At 33.1% G+C, this 20,000-nt stretch overlaps 2 long non-coding RNA genes across 2 annotated transcripts in view; one reads left to right on the top strand and one right to left on the bottom strand.

The window, feature by feature from the left end:
* The window catches only part of LOC145279857 (uncharacterized), a 640,184-nt gene that overhangs the window by 611,201 nt on the left and 8,983 nt on the right, over window positions 1-20,000 (bottom strand). The gene's annotated exons all lie outside the window — the stretch shown is intronic.
* The window catches only part of LOC145279859 (uncharacterized), a 9,442-nt gene continuing 466 nt past the window's right edge, over window positions 11,025-20,000 (top strand). Inside the window, exon 1 of the long non-coding RNA XR_013868472.1 lies at window positions 11,025-11,215. This is a non-coding gene — a long non-coding RNA (uncharacterized LOC145279859). The remainder of the gene's footprint in view (window positions 11,216-20,000) is intronic.

Below are 20,000 nucleotides of genomic sequence, written 5' to 3'. Positions count from 1 at the left end.
ACACAGACAAGACACGTTCTTTGGTTCGTTCGATGTGGCGGATAGGGTGGATGGTGGGTTGTGACTGGAAAATGAATGAAGTAGTAGTAGTAGTAAAAATGGTAGTGGATGTGTAGGACGGATGACACGGCTGGTTTGATGACTGAACTGGTCCAACAACTGATATCGGCAGTGGCAGGGACCGGAAAGAAAGAAAGAAAGAAAGAAAGAGACGGAAAAGAAGTAAATACGAGACATAGAATATGTAAAGATGAGAAAATGTGTGTGTGTGTGTGTGTGTGTGAGAGAGAGAGAGGGAGAGAAAGCGTAAAGACAACGAGGAAGCTAGAGAGAGAGAGAGAGAGAGAGAGAGCGTAAAGATAACGAGGAAGCTAGAGAGAGAGAGAGAGAGAGATAGCATAAAGACGAAAGAGAAAGAGAGCGTAAAGATGAGAGAGAGAGGGTGACAGACAGAAAGTGTGAAGTGTAGAGATAGAGACAACGAGGTTTCTAAATAGAAAACGAGAGCGTAAATAGAGAGAGAAAGAGAGAGAGAGAGAGAGAGAGAGAGAGAGGGTGTCAACATTAGAAAGAGAAAGAGCTAGGAGGAAATATCATCATATAGCAATACGAAGAAGAAAGGTGAAGGGGAAAGGGGGAAAGCAAGTAGTTTGAAGAAGTGACGTTGCTATTACAACGCATGCATTCTTCCACATTATCACACACAACATCGGCGGCCGACAACAACAACAAACAGAAAATAAATAAAATTAAAATAATAAACAGAGGCGGAGAAGATGAAGATGAGAATGCAGTTGTGAGTGTCTGGTCTGCAAATGCTTCCTTCTTCTTCCTTATTGTTGGCATGTGGTGCAACACACGTTAGGAATTCCGTTATTTAGTTATTTATAGTCAATTCTACACTGACTCGCTAAAATAAAACAAATGTTATTTAATAAATGATTTATTTGGGTAAGGAAGGATTATATATATATATATATATATATATATATATATATATATATATATATATATATATATATATATATATATTAGCAAAAGTACCCGTTGTTGACTGGGTTCAAAAACAACCTACAGAAAATGAACTCTGATTTATGAAAGTATGATAGGTTATGAAAAGGGAGGGTTGTAAAGAGATAGGTTCGAATTTGAGGGTATCAAAACCAAAGCAAAATATGATGAAAGTAAAAATAAAATAGATAAACCCCATAATTTATTATACCATACCTGTTCACACTGAAACACTTATCACAATATTCTGTGGATCTTTATTAAAAAACCTTGTTAAACTTTGTGACATAAGTCCATTCTTTGGGGGTCAGGCGCGAACGAACACCCCATAATTTTATTATACCATATTTCTTCAAACTGAAACATAATTATCAAAGTATACTTACGCAGATAGATATGAAAAGTCTTTATTAAAGTTTGTGCCTATTTCTATTCTATGGAGGCCAGGCGCGAACGCAGACCTCATAATTTTATTATACTATCCTTATTTAAGTTAAAACATACTTATCAAAGTATTATTATGTACATTTATATCAAAAACACGTGTAAACGTTTGTTTTTTTTTAATTTTTAAATTTTTTATTTCCATACTTTGTGGACCAGGCGCGTAAGCAGACCCCATAATTTTAATGAATCATCATTATGCCAGATCAAATATACCCATTCCTGTGTATCGATATATCTATCATTATATGTGATCAATTTTCTAAGATAGTCAACCATATAGGAGCCTATCCGTGACAAGACACACACACAGACGTTCAGCTTTATATATATATATATATATATATTAGGTTGGTGAAAATAATGTCGTTTTTGTCGTTCAACCATAAAACGACATTATTTTTGTACCAACATATATATATATATATATATATATATATATATATATATATATATATATATATATATATATACTAGCAGGCCGCCCGGCATTGCCCGGTCGTATAATACGCTTAAATATGATATTTTGATAAATGCAGACTTTGTATTTATTATTATTATTATTATTATTATTATTATATATTGGGCCCAATATATAGTAATTATTTAAAAAGTTAAAAAAAAAAATAAATAAAATAAATGACTCGTGTGCCACCACCGAGAACCAAAACCAAAACGCTTAGCTTACGATTTACTTTTTCCTTTGACGTTAATGCCTGAGCCATGAAGACATGTTTGCTACAGGGTTAAAAATTAAAACATAAACCAATAGCTATTATGTTACGCATGCATATTCATAATACTTTCATTCAACCCTCACCTGGAAAATTCCATTTTCAAAATTTTCAATCTTTTGCACCGATTTTCCCCGGCTAAAACCCAAATATAAAGTTTTGCATGAGTTTGAATACCCTATATATTAAGTTTCATGTCTGTAGACCAAAAACTGACAGAGGAGTTTGGTAAGCAATTTTTTAAAAACAAATATCTCTCTCTCTCTCTCTCTCTCTCTCTCTCTATATATATATATATATATATATATATATATATATATATATATATATATATATATATATATATATATATACATACGCATACATAAATGTATATAGAAAGAGGTTTGTGTTTATTATTACCTTTTTACGCAAGTATAAATCATGTAGAATATCTGCATGAATATAATTACACGTAATAATTAACTAAAGATAATTATCTTTTAAGAAAAGGGAAAAAAGTATTATAATTAAAATGAATGTTTAAAAGAATATGCAAATTAGCTAGCTCTTTTGCAGATGAATGCAATTCCACTACCTATATATAACAAAGTTTTATTTTCTTTTTAAATAGATAGAGAAAGAGTTTGTATGATAAATATCAATACACAAAAAATCCAAATACAAAGGAGTATATATATATATATATATATATATATATATATATATATATATATATAGTGCATGTTTATTTATTTTATTATTATTTATTCATTAGGAGCGCACCCCACGCCATCATCAAAGATTTCTCTTTGAGAACAACTTGTGGTGTTCTCTAGAGTCTGAGTGACAGCAAGTCTCCCCAGATTTCCAGTACTCTTCACCTCTTTCGATAACCTTTGCAAACGAATTGGCGTTATTGCAACAGCCGCTTACCATTGATTTCTTGTTGGTAGCGACCATTCATCTTCACTGGAATTTGGTGTCAATAAGCCTCACCAAGGTCCCATTCCTTTTTGCACTCAACCAGCGGAGGTCTGGCTAGTGCTGTCTTCCTTCGGTCTTTGACCCTCCTCACTTATTTGGTGTGGTGCTAGTTTATGCTAACATACACACACATACACAAAACTTACAATTATACCGTTTCAGTTTTCATGATTCCATGTGTTTTACATCTGTAGTCGTTTCTGTATGTCAAGTTTGTGCCTGTAGTTCATGTGTGTTAGTCTCCGCATTCAAGGGTTTTCCTTAATATTTATGCAGTTTTGGTTTTCATTATTGTTATGCGCTGTATCATTTCAGTTATCCCTCTGATTCTAATCTCTCCCATTAATAATAATAATAATAATAATAATAATAATAATAATAATAATGGTGGTGGTAGTAGTAGTAGTAGTAGTCGTAGTAGTAGTAGTAGTAAAACGATAAAAGAAAAACATTGAGAAACACCACATAGAATGAAGAAAACGGAGGTCGTATAAAAAGTGTCGACATCAACATACCCCCCCCACACCAAATAGTCGTGAAGAGTCAAGGGGGGTGGAAAGACCGAGAAGAGAAAGCACTAACTGGACCTCGACAGGATGAGTGCGAAAGGACTGGAAGCTTGCGGAGTCTTACTGCCACCCAAATTTCAGTGAAGATTAATGGCCATTGCTAGCGAGAAATCAATGGTAAATGGCTGTTGCGATAACGCAAATTTATTTTCAAAAGTCATCGAAAAGAGGTGGAGAGTATTAGAAATCTGGGGAGACTTATTGTTATTCAGAATTCTGAGAACACCAGTACACCACAGGTTGATCTCGATGAGAAATCTTTGGTGATAGTCTGTGTAGAAACAAATTAGTAAAAAATAAATTAATTAATTATTAATAATAATAATAATAATAATAATAATAATAATAATAATAACGATTACCTTGAATAAATTGTTTGTTAACTCTAAAAAAAAATGCATCTAACTAAAATGAAGTTTTTTTTTTTTTTTTTTTTTTTTTTTGTAGATTAACACCCTCAGTGAAATCACCCCTACCCCAAAAGGGAAACCGATATTCTATCTTTTTAAGCGATTACGTATGAACATCCTGAAAAACTTGTTGGAAAGAAGAACAAAAATGAATTGTATAATTTAGAGTGGGGAATCATTTTGGCAAATGAATTTTCCCAGTAAAACTGAGTCCGAGTTGCAAGGTTGTAAAACCACAAATAATATCTTAAATAAAATATTCACCACCCGAAAAAAAAAAAAAAAAAAAGCGGTACAGGATTTATTTCATATAGCACAAAAAATTGGTTAACTGCCCTAAAACGTTAGAATAACCAGGAAATTAAACGTTCAATAAATTATCATTATGCAGATTTTTAATACAAAATTGATACCCCATTATAAAAGTAAGTGCTTTTCAGGCGTTGCTTTTCACAAGATTTTCGTGTTCACATGTAATCGCCTAAAAAGTAGAATTTCATTCACTGTGTGTGTGTGGTTATTTACCAGAGTGTGTTAATGTGCACTGCAGTGCAGCACTCCACTGCACTATATAATTATAAGAATTGGAAACATTTATTTAAAATCAATTTCTCAAAAAAGAAAGCACCACTTCTAACATGGAATACGCACGTGCGTGTAATGCTAATGCGTGCGTATTTTATTTAGATTCATAAAAAAGCCACATTTTTTTGTGAATGACCGTTTAGATAACAATGAGGCACACTCAGTGGGGATCAAAGACGACGTAAAATGGTTCTTCAACTCATAGATTTCTGCTGCCCCTGCTTATTTGCATAGCCACGAGGACCAAGTTAGAAACGAGGCTGGTTTTTAATTAGAGGAAAACAGGTTGTTCGCTCTCCCCCCCCCCCCAAAAAAAGAGGCATTCTGGATTGAGACAAGGAAGGATTTCCTCTCCACTGACCGACGGACGGACAGATGAGGTGGGAGGTGCTGTATCAGAACAGATACTACACTTTGATCTTATTTATATAGTTTATTTTCTTGAAAAAATCTTATACAAAATACACTTTGATCTTATAGCTAAAAGCGATTTCTGCCTCTCTTGACTTGCATCGGTCGCTACAAGGGTCAACTTAAACACAAAGTCGGTTTTTAATGTGGAGAAAAATAACATTCTTCGCAGAAAGGTGCGCTCTGGATTGCATTAAAAATTTAGGCAGATTTTTAATGTAGGGATGAGGTTTCTAATTTCCCTATACAAGGGAACTAGATAGAAACAAAAGTACCTGTAGATTCTTTTAAGTGAGGGCGCACCAAGATACAGCCAATAGATCCATCCATCCATCACTCATCCGAAATGAGCTGCTAATGTTGTCTCTATTTATTTGCCTCCCCACGAGGGCAAAGTAAGACACAATGTCGATTTAATTGAGCCGCCTCAAAAGAACACTCTAGAACAGGGAACGGAAATATTTTTATACCTCTCTCGGCATTCCCTCGCGTATGGGGACCATTCAAACGACAGGTAATAAGCACTCCCTACTTCGTGGGGAACTAAACGGTAAATATCGTTGTCCTTCGGGCTAAGATCAAACTGTAGTACCTGAGTATAATGATTAGATGAATTAGTCAAAATAATAGTTGGATGCCACCACATTTTTTATTGTCTTGTAAGTAAATTTTTTTTTTTTTTTTTGCTCATGAATAAATAATTCAGAGCGTAGTAACTGTTCTACCTTAGACTAAAGGAGAAAACTCCCCATGTGGGAAGAGTCGGACAAAAAGTCGATTTTCAATGTGTGGAAAATCCCGTTTTCATAAAAGGGTTACTCTGGATTCGGACAAAAATTAAAATTGCCCCAGTCTAGAAGGATTGCTCTTTCACTCACCAAGAAAACAAAATAAGAACAAATACGGCACTTTGCCCCCCCCCCCCTCCCAAAATAATTATTAAATTGTTAGGTAAAAGTACAGAATAGTTACAAAAACCGTCCCCTCCTTATGTTAAGAATGGCTTTCTAAATAATAACGTTATTATTTCAGCACGGTACAATTACCCATAAGTACCAATTGAGTTTTTTTGTTTTTATTTGAAACTCAATAATACAAAATATAGTATCTGTTTTGTCCTCAGTCAAAGGGTGGGAAAATGATATTTTGCCCCAATTCAACATGATCTAGTTTGGGGAGATGGATTTTTCTTCACATTAAAAATTGACCATGTGTTTAACTCTGTCCTCGTGGGGAGGTAAGTAAATAGAGTTCTAGACTGAGATAATTTTTATTTTGTACATAATCCAGCCAGAGGGCCTCGTTTTGAGGGAGCTAGATTATCAGTCACCACATTAAAAACCGACCTTGCATTAAACTTTGCCCTCGTTGGGAGGCAAGTAAATAGGCTCTGTTAACTAATTCTGTACAATAAATATCGGGTGCCCCCCCTCGTATAAATGTTTATTGTTAATGACATGTTTAGAAAAAAAAAAAAAAACGTGTGAAATTGTCAACTTATTCTCGCTTTTTTGTTTTCGTTTTTTTTTTTGTGTCAATAGAGTAAAAACAGTATCACGAGTAGTAGTAATAGTGTTTTATTTATTTATTTTCAATTTTTAACATATTTTCCTGATTTTCCAAACACAGCGTGTACACTACACTCACCGACAATGGCATGTTTTCCAAAATTAAAATATTTAAATTATTCTAGCTATTCTTTAATTGCCTCCGCACTAAGACTGTGAAAAACAGAAGGCCGGTTTTTAATGTAAAGGAGAAAACAAAAAACAAAAACATCAGCTCCCCAGAAGCGGAACTCTGGCTTGGGTCAAACATAAAAAATGCCTCAGTCTAGAAGGACTTCTGCAGTACTACTTCACCGACCAAAGACAGCCAAGGTGAATAGTAGAATCAGGACAGGTACTACACTTTGCTCCGAGATATGCTGAAAATAATCTACCAATTTGCGCTGTTGACTGAGACATGAGATCGACTCATGTCACTTGGTGCATGCAGGTGCGTTCTTTCTTTTCTTTTCTTTCGTGCTTTTTGAAACTTTATCAAATTTCAAAGCATTTTGGTCTGCATGAGAGAAAAGAAAGAAGATGAAGATAAATTTATTGATCTATTCGATTTTGAGGATTTCTAACTAAACAAAAAAAAAAAAAAAAAAAAAAAACGAAAAGCAGTCGACGTGCAACCGGCAGTCGAAGAAGAAGCAGACGAAAAGACATTCCATGTTGATTACGAAGACAAATCCCAAAGAAATAGTTTTATTCCCATCCCCAATAAAACGAATTAATAATTCTTATATAAAATATACGTTTCAATTAATTCTTATTTTGGCTTGTTTTATTTGATGACTTTAATTTGCAGGTTTTATTCGGCTTTTTTTTTTTCAACAACCGACAAGCCGGGCTAGTAGTTGGGTTGTAAACGGAAAAAATCCAATATCGGCGGATCGGAATTCTTTCTCCATATCGGAACACAAATAAGCATTAATGCAATTGAAATCATCGGAAATCTTTAATGAAACGGATATAATAAATAACAGTTATTTATTATTATTATTTATAACAAGAATGACATTAAAGAATAACATAATTATGGCGAAATCCGTTAAAGAAATAAGAAGAAATCCCATGTTTATTTTTGGTCTTTCCGATTCCATTTTTCGATATTCCTTCTCGGATTCTTCCATATCAGGTGGTCGATAAGAAAGTATAATAATTATTAAAATATAGCAATTAAAATATTCAATGAAAAATATATTTTTGTCTATTTTTTTAATTAGAATTAGAATTTTCTCTATTAATTCGGACATAAAAGACTTTAAAATTGGATTTAAAATTTAGATATAAGGATATGTGTAAAAAAAAAAATGATTCAACTATTTGCTATTTTTAACAAATATTCGGTATATTTTTATTTTTAATTTCGCAACAAAAAAAAAACAATCTCAAAATATAGATATTTTTTGAAAAATACATACTTTTATTTCTGTCATCTTTCGCTAGTTTTTTTTTCTCTAAAAACGCACGTTGAAATAAATAATAAAAGTCACAATTTACTATTAAAGAAGGAGGTTACACACATACATGTACTTAAGTTATTTTTAAACAAAATTAATACAAAGCAAGACTGACAATACCAAGAGACATGTAACAATTTAAATAAAATGAAAATAAACAATAATTAATACGGCGAATCTTCTCACTAATCAACAACATAAAAATAACAACAAATATTTTCGGGGCATACGACATAGCAGAAAATGTTTACAACGATAACAAAAAAATCTTACCGAATTTTGTAAAATGTTATTATTATTGTGAAGCAATTAAAATTATGTCATAATAATTAAATAATGGTAAGCGAAAAAAATGTTTTCTTAGATAATATGCGTGTTTGCTGGAAATTTGGGGACAAGTAAAAATATTAAAATTCATTGATGGAAATATGCGGGGCAGTAGAGATTTTTAAGAATTGGATTTTTGTTTAGTGTTTTTTTTTTGTTTGTTTGTTTCTTTTTTTTTTTCGAGTCATCTAATCTTCTTGTCAAATAATAATAATAAAAATAAAAATAAATATTATTATTGCATATTTTTGCCTTTTTTTTTACTGATTTTTTTTTCTTTTTTCTTTAGTTGTGAGGGTACATACTTGGATGAAGGAAGAAAGGAGTGGATGTTGGATGAATGGATGAAGAAGGCGTCATTCCTAGTTGTTGCGTTAAGTTTATTAAGAGAGAGAAAGAAAAGGAAAGAAAGGGCGATGAGGAAGGCGGGCATTAAAGAAAGGGCGAGAGAGAAAGAAAAAAGATTTAAAAAAATGGAAAGCAGAGATAGAGAAAGAAATGCTAAAGAAATGAAGAAAGGGGAGGAGAGGACAGAAGAAAGACAGGAGAATAAACAGGGGAAGAGAGGGGGAAGGTAAAGAATAAAGAAGGAAATAAACAGAGATAAGAGGAAAGAGAAAGAAAAGACCAGAGAAAGCGGATAGGGGAAAATGAGAGAGAGAGAGAGAGAGAGAAGAAAGGCAGTAAAGAAAGAGAGTGTTAGCGAGTAAAGAAAAGAAGCAGTAATATGGAAAGGAAAAAGACGGAAAGAAATAAAAAGAATATGGAAGGTAATAAGAGAAGGGAAGAAACAGAAAAAGAGAGAAGACGAGGAGTAGGAAAGAAAAGGAAAAGGAATAACAGATAAAGGAGACAGAAAGAAAGAAACGGAGTTAACAAAGAGAGGGCGAGGAGAAAGAAAGAAAGGAAATAAAAAAGTGAATGTTTATTAGTTATTCGTTTTTTTTTTCCTTTTCTTCTACGTTTACTCCTCCTCCTCCTCGCCATCATCATTCCAATTATTTATCAATAAAATCATTTTATTTTCATTCATTCACATTAATTTCTTTACTAGGGGTCGAGAGAGAGACAGAGAGAGAGAGAGATAGAAAGAGAGAGAGAGAAAGAGAGAGACAGAGACAGAGACGAAGATGCCGATTAACTACTCCTGCTGTTTTGATTAACCCCTACCCTCTCCCTCTCTCTCTCTCTTCCTCCCTCCCTCTCCTTCTTTCCTTTTCTCATCAATGAGGATGATTACGGGAGATGACGAAGTCTGGGTTTGTTGGCGGCCGAGGCATTTAACTATCGAATAATCCCAAAAGAAAAAAGGCAAAGAAAAGAAAGGACAAATAAACGTCAAAAACAAAGATAACCTAAAAATGACGTGGAAGCAAACGATGCCAATCTTTCGTCATCACATTTAGTGCAGAAAACTGGGTTGTTCTTTGATACAACAGGAGCGCCAGCGAAAATTCATGTTTTTATTTTCTTTGGTTTAGAAACACGAATACTAATTCCAGCCACAAATTAACTTTTTGATACCCTCGGCCAATGAATCCTTCTAGACTCAGGCAACTTTTATTTTTATCCCAATTCAGAGCTGGATTTTCTCTACATTAAAAACCGACTCTGTGTTTCAATATGTACTCGTGTGGAGCCAAGTAAATAGGGACTTCAAAAACACTGTCTAGAATTTATGATAGCTCGAAATTCGAAAATGATTTTGAAGCCTTTAAACTGTTGATTAGAGAGTAATTTTTTGTCTGGAATTTTAAAGAAATTTAAAGACAAAGTTTTAGTATTTAGTGCCTTCTCTGTACAAAAGAGAATGAATTTTCACATGCGCCCCTGTCTTATAAAAGAACTGAACATGTTTCTTCCCTTCCAATCAATTTTTAAGTATTGTTAGTCCCTATTTATTTGTCTCTCCACGGACAGTTTGACAAATGTTCCGTTTTAATGTGTAGAAAATCCAGTTTCACTCTAGATTTGAACAATTTTTTATTGCCTCGGGCTAGAAGGGTTTCTCCTTGACTGACCGAGGACAGATCAAATGAAGTAGTATCAAAACATATATTACACTTTGCTTCTAACCCCAAAAGCCAAGAACATAAGCTTCTATTTACCTATCTCCTCACGGGGACAGTTAGCTATGGGTCGGTTTTAATGTTTGGAAAATCCAGCTCCCTCAAAAGGGGCCATCTGGATTGGGACAAAAAGGGAAATTGCCTCAGTCTAGAAGGATTTCTCTTTCACTGACCGAGCATAAGACAGATTAAAGTGTAGTATAAGAACAGATACTGCACTTTGTTCTAAACTAAATGGCGATATTGTTAGTCTTATCAGTCTTATATTAATTTTTATAATTAAAATTCGATGGGATTGAAATTTGTTGCAAATAATTTTTTATTTATTTCCTGGTTAGATTATTTGTTAGAGACAGGGAGACAACAACTTCATGAGAACCTAAGGCCAAACTAAAATTATATATATATATATATATATTTATCAAGACATTATTTTTCAAATAATTCGTTCAATAGGATTGTAGTGTTGTTGTTGTAGTCTAATCCTTATTATTTACTTGTCTTCCCATGATGGATAAGTTTAGACGCAAGGTGGTTGGGGAAAAAACGAAAAGGAACAGTCTAGATTCGGACGCACATAAAAAAATTGCCTTAGTCTAGAGAGACCTCTCATTCACTGACCGGAGATATAAAAACAAATACTACATTTTGTTCCTAGCCAAAAGTGGTGCGTGCAGTGAGTGCAGTGCAGTTTCCATTCATATTTTAAATTAGCATCTTACATGAAGAAAAAATATATCTCAAACTGAAAATAAAACGTTGTAATGAAATAAGTGGATTTAATTTCTATATTTTCTAAATTCATGGTACATCCTTCACTAATTTCATTGACGTTTATTAAATTAAATTAATTATTACATTATCAGAAAAGTATTTCTTGAAATATGAGATAAGAGAAAAAAAAAATTACGCTTCGTCACAAATTTCTTTCCTCCTCAGCAACGTTCTAGTGTTTTTGAAACGTAATTCATAAGTCATCAAATAATAAATCGGTTAGTAGTGCTGCTGCTGCTATAGTTATGAAAAATCATTTTTATATTCCCTTGCCGAATATTAAACCAAAGAAAACAAAAAATAAAGGTGATCAACTTCGAAAGGTTACAAATATATGTATATATAGATATTTGGAAAAAATTATCTCACAGTGATGTATTTTTCTTTATTATTTTTGTTGACATTGTTTTGAAATCTACAGTGATAGATTCGTATATTTATATCTTGTGGGTCGAGATTAAAAAGAAGAAGATTAATATGTATTTGTTTTTCTAAATTCTAAAAATTTCAAAAACGAAAAGTAACTTCATATTTTATTATTATAGTTATCTTAAGTAAGAACGCGTCTATTACTTTATTTATTTGACTAGTTATAAAGACAGATTTGTACGCGAGATAAAAAAAAAAATGTTGGATTTCTTAGCCGAACTTTCGTATTTACATGCCTTTTTGATTTGTTTTATTATACTCTATTTTTGCTTTTTATGTGTTGCGAGTCATTTAGTTTCATTCACAGTACTTATGCAGAATACAGACTGTATTATTTTCGGGATAGGATTTTCCAGTTTACTTTTATTTTTATCGTATCTTATTTATTAAATTATCAGGCGAAAGTACAGAATACGCCTTCCTCGTGTTAAAAATCGATTTTTATATAAGTTTTTTTTCAGCACGGTCCGTATTTTACATAAGTAGCAGATTAATATTTAGAATAAACACTTCCAACCTCGTTATGTTAAGAACGGCTTTCGGAATAAAGCTGCTCTTAACATTTGGAGGTTGAGGGTGTTTATCTGCGCTGGGCTGGGGCAGTTTGTAAAAAATACCAACATTTTATTGATAATTTTATGTTTCAGAATTTTCTTATATACAGACTGATACTTGGCAGTGTAACCCGGATATAAGAGACCCAAATATAAGAAACGCAGATAGAGAAAATTTTCTCTGGTTCCAAATTAGAGCCTTGTTAATGTACAGTGTAACCCAGATGTAAGAGCTCTGGATATAAGTGTAACCCTGATATAAGAGAGTTGTAGGGACTGGAGAAGAAGTCTTTTATATCCAGGTTACAGTATTATTCGGACTACTATTATGGTTAAATCAATAATAGATGTTGGTTGCTATATTCACAACGTTTCGACCGATGTAACCTTTGATATTCAGGTGCCTCTTTCCCAAACTTGGAAATCTCAAAATAGTCATTTAATAATTAAAAAAAAAAAAAGGTGCTTATCCAGAATGCCCCTGCAATGAGAAAAAAAAAAAAAAAAAAAAAAAAACTTTGTATGATGTACATATCCGTGATGGAAAAAAAAGTTGTTCACTAAAAATAACAAACTAATCAAGTAGTTTTATTTTTATAAAACATTTTAAAGCGAGTTTTTTTTTTTCAATGTTCCTTCCTCCTGTAAAGAAGGGCTTTCTAAAATCTCGATTTGGAGTTATCCCCCTTGTTCATAAGATATTTTCAAGATGGCATTGCAAGATCGTCCCTTGTAGTTTAGTCATAAAATTTGGTTTTCTTATTCAAAAATAAAACTACTTGATCAATTTACGTAATTTTTGGTATACAACTTTTTCTCTCTATGAGGGGTACGTACATCATACAGATTTTCCTTTATTTTAGTATATTTTTACTTTAACTGCAACTCAACATTTACCGTTCAATTGATGACTTTTCGGGGATGCTGAAAATGAATATCTCATTTAAATTTTGGGCAGACAAGTAGTTTTCTGGATATTAAGATCTGTATTATTATCCAATGTAATCCATTAGGTTTTCACTGGTGGCCATGTTTTTCCCAATTGAACAAATACTAATGCACATGCGTGTTACAAAGCACCCACTTATCCCCATGTTAAGAATGGCGACTGCCACTAACATTTATTAATACACTAGCTGGACGTCTGATGTTGCTCGAGTGTACAATATGCTTAAACATGATATTTTAATTTATGCAGATTCCGTATGCATTATTATAGAATCAATCCTCTATTGAGGATATTACGAGGAATAATTTGCCCGGTGGACTAATTCGAAATAAATAAATAATAATGATAATGTCGTTCATCAATTTCTATTTGTGTTTGTTTACAATATCACGTCAGCTGATGTTTGGGCTTGACGATGAATGTTTAGTCTTAAGATATGCAAACAAAGAAATGATTGCGGCGATTTTAAATGGTACTCCTTTTATTGTCAATCAAATTCATTAATAAGAAAAAATTGAAATAAATAGTGAGGTACACCCAGGGTTGAACACGGGATCATTCGATCTGTAGTCGAATCTTCTACAACTGAGCTATGTTTCCAGATGTCAGCAAATCTGTTTTTTCTAAAAAGAAATTATTTATCGAGATTTTATTATCTCCCTTACCGGTGCAACCTAAAATATTCCCCTGTAAAAATTCTTTTTTACTTAGAAGAAAAAAGATTATTTTTAGGATCGGACTTTTCTAATTTTTGATATTTATCGGATGAATTTCTGTAAAAAACATATCTAAGAACGTTGCCAGACATACAAATTACCTTTGTGTGAAATTTACAAAAGATAGGCTCAGCCGTTTCGCACACACACACACACACACACACACACACACACAAAGTTACTTTTATATAATGGTAGAAATAGCGATAGAGATCGGAAAAGAAATGCCAATATCCAGAAAACTATTTGTATGCACCAAATTTGAACATGATATTCGTTTGCAGCATACCCAAAAACTGATAAAAGTTGTCAATTTAAAGGTTGATGTTGAGTTGCAGTTAATGTGAAATTTTACCTTTAGTTTTTATTATATTTATTTATTTATTTTGTTCGCATGCGTTTTTTTTTCTGGACAAGCACCTTAATAAGTAATAGAGTAAACGTTTTGATCCAGTTTATGTGATATAGATCTGCCCTTTGAGCTAAGATCACAGTGTAGTATCTGTTCTGATGCTAGACATAAGTTAATTTGTCCTTAGTATGGAAGGGTTTCTCCTACATTGACTAAGTCAGTTTTTATTTTTGCCTAGTGATAGAGTACCCCTTTTTGGGGAGCTGGTTTTCACTCACAATAAAAACGACCTTGTGTCATATCTTGGTCTCGCGGGGAAGCAAATAAATACTAATATAATACACAGTATTTCAAAAGGGAAGACCAGTTTGCTATGTGAATTTAATGTAAACTGACCACCTACTTTATGACCATCATCAATTTGTCCATTTTCCCATATAGACTTACCGTGTATGTGGCTAAAAATTTTATTTTTTTAAAGTCAATATTTTAGATTTTACAATGAGGGATCACTTTCCTATATAAATTAACGTAAACTGATCACTTATTTCTGGCCTATCACCAAGTTTCAGAAAATTACTGTAAAAAAGGAAAGTGCAACCAATTTTTTTTATGTTGTCTTCTTTGACAAAAGTAACAATTCGGAGAGGAGGGCGGTTCTTTTTTTACCGACGATATAAATTTTTTTCAATAGTTGTAAAGAACAGTGTGCTTTCGACTCACTAATTTCAGCAAGGTAGTAGTGAATTCTCTACTTAATATTGAAACAATTTTTATGTGCGTGATTTGGAAGCATTTGTCTGCTGAATGTATATGTTCTAGCCATGCCGTTATCCTCACATTCGAGTACCGCCAGAAACAATGCTCAAATGAACTTCAAACGCACTAATTTGCCTATGCAAGCTGCAACTGGAGAATAATTGTAGCTCGTTATCGCCTCCACCTGACGTATAGCCTTTACAGCAATGCCTTAACATTTTAAAGAAAAAAAAATGTGTAAAAAAAAAATACTCAAAAATACTAAAGCAACGTGTACACAGAAAGCAAAGTGGTTCAAATTGATGATAGTTAGAAATTGGGTGATTATTTTACGTTACATTTATTTAAGAAAAAGTGATCCTTTGCTCTAAAATATTTTATACAAATTTGAAAGATTATTTTTAAAACAAATTCATGAATTTTATTCAATTTGTTAATCAATTTACTTTTGTAAAAAGAAAGTTTTCTTAATTGTGAACATTGTAAAAAACTCAATAAAATTATTTTTACTTTTGATCACACCTTTGTCTTTCATACAAAAAATGGTGATGGCTATAAAATGGATAATCAGTTTGCGTTAAATTTATATTAGAAAGTGATCCCCACCCCTACAAACTCTAAAATATTTGAAAAAAATAAATAAATAAACCGGGCATGTTTTAACATGATAGATAACTGTACACAGAAAAATGATGAAAAGAATTTGGTGATGTTCAGAAGTGGATAATCAGTCTATGTTAAATTTATATAGAAAACTGATCCCCCTCTAAAATCTTAAATATTTAAATAAATAAATAAATAATAATAATAATAATAATGATAATAATAATAATAATTTTGTCATCATGAACTAAATAAATAAGGAGGGTCAAGAAGGATGGAAAAACCAAGGAGAGGAAGCACTTACCAGACCTCTGCTGGATGAGTGCAAGGAGGACTGGGACCTTGGGAAGGCTTATTACCATTTAAATCTCAGTGTAGACCAATGAGAAATCAATAGTAGACGGCTATTGTGATAACACAAATTAATTTGCAAAGGTTGTCAAAAGAGGTGGAGAGTACTGAAAATCTGGGGAGACTTGTTGTCACCCAGATTTCAGGGAACACCATAGGCTGTTTTCAAAGAGAATTCTTAGATAATGGCCTGTGTGAAAACTCCTAGTGAGTATGATAATAATAATAATAATAATAATAATAATAATAATAATGATGATGATAATAATAATAATAATACACAGAGCTAGCCAGAGAGTTGAAGGGAATACAGGAGATGAAGATGATCAAAATAACAATAATAGTAGGAGCATGAGGAATAATTCCGAAAAACATTGAAAAAAGAATGGAAGAAATTGGAACAAGAAGAATGGCTGAGAAGATACAGTGGATAAGAATAATGAAAACGGCTAAAATATTAAGGAGAATCCTTGAATGCAGAGACTAATACACGTGAGTCACAGGCGCTAACCGGGCATATAGAAATTACTGCAGAAGTAAAACATAAAGAAGCGTTACATAGAATTTAAAAAAACTGAAATTGTATAATTGTAAGTTATAGCCCCCTCCCCTCCCCCCAAAGTAACAGCAGCAATACCACACAAAATATTCAAGGAGGGTCAAGGAAGATGAAAAGATCGAGGAGAGAAAGCACTAACCAAACCTCCACTGGATGAGTGCAAAGAGGAATGGGATTTTGGGGAAGTTTATTGCCATCCAAATTCCAATGAAGACCAATCGTCATAGCCAACGAGAAATCAATGGTAAGCGGCTGTTACGATAACACAAATTCATTTTTAACTGTTATCAAAAGAGGTGGAGAGTACTGAAAATCTGGGGAAACTTGTTGTCACTCAAACTCCAGGGAACACCACAAGTTGTTCTTGAAGAGAAATCTTTGATGATGAAAACTCCTAATGAGTAAATAATAATGATAATAAACACGTAATTCTCTCTAGCAAATTGTATTGCATTGTTATGATGAGTAAACTTATGCATTCGCGACCTGAAAGTTTAATCTCTCTGTTGCGGATATTGACGGTGTAAGACTTTAAGAAAGCAACACCTGTTATGGACATGTGCTGGAAGCAGAGATTCTTCATTGAATTCCTAGCAAAATTAAATTGAGAATGGTGGTGACTATGTAGAAAAATAAATCCTGGAGCATAAAAAGGTCACTAGTTCTAATGGTACCACTCCTGTTTTCGTAGATCTTCAACTTTTTAAATAAAAAAATATGTACAGCCACCGTTCATCACTGGCAGAAGTGTATTGAGAATGTTGGTGAATATGTGTAGAAAAATAAATTCTTGTGCACAAAATTCCGCTCATTTTAATGGTAGTACTCATGTGTTTATATATTTGTCAAATGAAAAAAAAATTGGTTCATAAAAAAAAAACTGAAAAGGGAGAGGGAGTAAATAATGAACAAGGAATGATGATGATGATGATGATGATGATGATGATGATGATATTATTATTATTATTATTATTATTATTATTATTATTATTATTATTATTATTATTGGCTCTCAAGGAGCTTTCACACATGTTACCAATGATCTCATTGAATACAGCCTGTAGTGTTCCCTGGAAGCTGAGTGACAACAAGTCTCCCCAGATTTTCCAGTACTCTCTACCTCTTTCGATACCATTTGCAAATAAATTTGCATTATTGCAACAGCTGCTTGCCATTGATTTCTCATTGGCAGTGACCATTGGTCTTTTCTGGAATTTGAGTGGCAATAAACCTCCCCAAGGTCCCAGTTCTCTTCGCACTTATACAGTGGAGGTCTGGTCAGTGCTCATTTCTCGGTCTTTCCTTCCTCTTTGACTACTTGGCTATTTGGTTTCACTCTTTTTATTTTTGAGGGGGGCGGGGGGACAATGATGCGGTAATGGGGGATGGGGGTGGAGTTACAGAACTTATAGGTATACTTATAACTTCAATGTTCTTGGTTCCATGTAGCGCTTCATGTTTTGTCTCTGCAGCAGTTTGTCTGGCCCACGCTTTTGGTTTGTGTGAATTAGTCTCAACATTCAAGGGTTTTTCATTATTGTTGTTCGTTGTATTTTTCCAGTTATTATTATTATTATTATTATTATTATTATTATTATTATTATTATTATTATTATTATTATAAGCAGGCTATTTCTTTTTGTGGTATTTGGATGAGGACTACTGTTCTCATCTTGAGTTTTATTCTTACAACGTTTCTGCCGATGTAATCTCCGACCTTCTTCAGGTGTATAGACATGATAGACCTAAAGAAAGTCGGGAATTATATCATCCCAAACGTTGTGAGAATAAAACTCAAGATGAGAGCAATAGTCCGAATAATACAAATTATCAATCATCATCTCAAAAATTCAGAAACATTTCCTTTTTGTTTTAATCATTTTGAGATACATCATAGTCACTTTTAATTCAGAATAATTCAAAATTATAAACAAAACGAATATTAATGTTCTTTATTTATTTAGGCGCAAAGAGTTTGAATGTGGGTTATATTTAACTTGAATGCAAAGTGGGGTGAATGCCCTTTGTGAAAACTCAGATAAATTCTAATTTTTATGAAATGTTAACAATATCTATCAGACATTAGCTAACATTCTGCAAATTTGTGATCAACCAATTGGAACGAAAATCATGAGCACTTTAAAATGTTGACACAAAAATTGATTGAACTGACGAGTAGAAGATTGTTGCCATCCGAACTTAATGCTAGTGGTAGGGTTAAGGGAGCTTTTCTCGGTAAGGTGGAAGGGCATTACATGAGTGTTTTTTTTTTGTTTTTTTTTGACCGGAGTGAGTCAATATAATTACCAGTTTATTGTTTTCATTTATTTTTATTTTTTTATTTATTCAAATTTATATTTTTTTCCTTTATTAACCCACTAGCCTGGTGTCCGCCGTTGCCTGGGTGTTTATAGGTGTGTGTTGAGCAAAAAAAAAAAAAAAATGTTGTAGTAGGCAGGCTCGAACTCATGACAAAGGTGGAAAAGAAAGTGGAGGTTTGTGTAAAGGTGTTGGTTGAGCAAAAAAAAAAAAAAGAAAAAGAAAAAAGAAGGAAAATTGCGAGTGCAAAAAAGAAGGAAAATTGCGAGTGCAAAAAAAAAAAAAAAAAGTGGTAGTAGGCAGGCTCGAACCCACACTGCGAAAGAGGAAAAGAAAGTGAAAAAAAAAACCCCAGAAAAACGTAATGCGTTAGCTGTTGCACCCATCACCAAACCGGAAGTGACGTAGGTTTAAATTAAGGCTAGACAATCGAAAAGAGACGATGACTTTCGAAAAAAGTGACCCCTCCCTGTAGAAAAATGCCTAGTTGAGAGTGAAGGAATTGATATTTTTTGCCAATTTTTCGATATTTGTCTTCCAAAGGGTCGAGCTTAAAAATGATACCGATATCGTGAAAATCCGTCGCTTCTATTGAAAGTTTTTGCGAGACATAGATACATACATACATACATACATACATACATAAATACATACATACATACATACATACATACAAAGACAAGAAATGCCTATTGACTTTCGTTTTGAAAAGACGAAGGCTATAGACAGGAGGAAAATAGTCTGCAGGTTTGCAGTTCTTAGAAAGAAGCTACTGGAATCGGAAGCTGTATTACAATGAGATACAAAATAGCAGTTTGATGATGACCACTAGATCAACGCGTGAAATGAGCTGGAACAAAAGAAGCAGGGAATAGATCAAATAATCCTGAAGAACGCATAGTATTTATCGTCACGACTGAGACTAGCAACATCACGTCTGTAAGACAGGTTGTAGAGAAAAAGAAAGGGTAAGGCCAATCAAATTACAGATTCGAAAAATTAAGGATAAGACTATTGAACATCCATGCCTGAAACTTGTTCGGCAAGTCAGGCAGATACGGAAGTTTATTTTTCTTAATTATGATTGGATTTGAAC

The sequence above is a fragment of the Euprymna scolopes genome, chromosome 7 (assembly GCF_053919585.1).
Source record: "Euprymna scolopes isolate OS-2025 chromosome 7, ASM5391958v1, whole genome shotgun sequence".
NCBI classification, from domain to species: Eukaryota; Metazoa; Mollusca; class Cephalopoda; order Sepiida; family Sepiolidae; genus Euprymna; species Euprymna scolopes.
Note: the sequence above shows the minus strand (reverse complement) of the source record. Positions and strands in the feature narration are given on the sequence as shown.